Consider the following 1,931-nt stretch of genomic DNA (forward strand, 5'->3'; position numbering starts at 1 on the left):
CTACACTGTAACTCATTGTTATGTGAGTTGTAAACAAGCTTCTAGCAAAATAACATTTTATTATGCATTCCGAAAATGAGAAAGACAACAGAATGGAAGTTTGTTGAGAGCTTTTGTGGCAAATTGAAAGAGATAATGATTTTCTAAAACCGGTATTATCAGTGATGGATCTTGGATTTTTGAGTACGACCTAGAAACAAAATTCAGAGGAAGGAATGATACACTTCTAATTCACCTCGTTCGAAAAAAGCATGAGTAAACAAACCCAAAGTTAATACAATGATGATTTCTTTCTTTGATTAATTGGCATTGTCCATAAAGAGTTTTAGCCTGAAGGACACTGTAAATCAATAAGTGTATCGTGAAATCCTTGAAAGGCTACGGAAAATATCCTTGCGCGTGAGAGTAGCCACCATAGACAACTGGATGATGCAACTCGACAATGTGCCTTGCTGCTCTGAATTTTCAATTACTGAGTTTTTCACCAGAAAATACATTCCTGTCGTTCCTAAACCACTCTATTCTCCTGAGTGGAGTTCTCGTGACTTTTCCCTGTTCCTTACGTTAACAAGCCACTTCAAAAGACACCATTTTTGGATAATAGAAAACATGAAACAAAATTTTACCAACTAGTTGAAGGACAATCTAGTTCAGACCTCCACTGAGAAACCCGAATGTAGCAGTATGTGGTTTCCCAAGGGAACTACTTTGAAAGAGATAAAGTTCAAGTATGACTATTTGTAAATTAAACTCATTATTGAACTAGTCCCACTGATTTATTTACAGAACTCGTACATATACTTAAAAAGACTACTTCAGTCAAACAGCATCTAATTATTGCGCTCGTATTGTGCTTCCGGTATAAGCGGAAGAGCGGGAAATAATTGAATCTAAGTTAATCAAATTTTGTAAAGTAATCCTTTAGTATTATACGTTGTGAATTTTCGAAAAAAAAATTAATTTTGAAACGTATTTCGAGACAGCGCATAGGCCACCAATAGTTTAACCTCTGTTCTCTTATCATGTCAGGATGGCCGAGCGGTCTAAGGCGCCAGACTCAAGTGCAAACTTACTGGGCTCAGCCTGGTCGAGCGTTCTGGTCCTCATCTGAGGGCGTGGGTTCGAATCCCACTTCTGACACATACTTTTTGCCTGACAAAATTAACACAAGTGTTTTAACTGAACTTTAGTCTGAGAAGGAATGGCTCGTTAAGATATTTTTTGTCCACTTTCCTGTTTTTTTTCGTAAAGCACAATACAAATGGCATGGAGCCAAACTGATTCAAGTATCTAATGTGTAAACATTCACAGGTTTGCTCAAGGCGGATTTTATAACAGCGTTTTAATTTTACTTTCCATTAAAGGTTAAATTCATTGGTGGTGCAATTTTTAGTAACAGTTAGATTGTAATTTCGTCTTTGAAATCTGAATTTCACTACTGATCAGTCACTGTATATCCAATACTGTCTAGAATTTTAACGTAAACAAATGTTTCTGCCTCATTTGGCATACTTAAGATGAAAGCTTCTTCATGTGTTTGCTGTCAATTAGTTAAAAGTAAGTTTCATAAATATTATCAATATTTCCCCTAATTTATATAAATATTCAGGCAAACTTTAAATTTTTTTCTTTCTACATAAGCCTCTTTCAGACTTCAGCGAATATATAAAAATAACCGAATTGGTCCCGCCGTTCTAAAGATTAGCGTTTAGCAACACCTTTGGCGTTTCATTCGTATTTAGGACTATCATATTTGTAAATTACAAAAAAGGTATTAAAACACTTGCCAGTTAAATAGAGAGTTTATATATGACAAGGCTCATTGATAATTTTATTTTGTGAAATAATATTGCTACGTTTTAATATACAGGGTGTTCACAAAAGAGTGTCACAAAATTCTGTGGCTGATTTTAGGTCGTCTAGGTGTCGTT

The 1,931-nt window shown here is 35.1% G+C and overlaps 1 non-coding gene across 1 annotated transcript; it reads left to right on the forward strand.

Moving 5' to 3' along the window:
• The first annotated feature begins 1,024 nt into the window (after positions 1-1,024).
• On the forward strand, positions 1,025-1,140 carry Trnal-caa. The gene is made up of 2 exons: positions 1,025-1,062; positions 1,095-1,140. It is a non-coding gene; the product is annotated as a tRNA-Leu (tRNA).
• The last annotated feature ends 791 nt before the right edge of the window (positions 1,141-1,931 follow it).

This window comes from Homalodisca vitripennis, chromosome 8 (assembly GCF_021130785.1).
Source record: "Homalodisca vitripennis isolate AUS2020 chromosome 8, UT_GWSS_2.1, whole genome shotgun sequence".
In the NCBI taxonomy this organism is placed as follows: Eukaryota; Metazoa; Arthropoda; class Insecta; order Hemiptera; family Cicadellidae; genus Homalodisca; species Homalodisca vitripennis.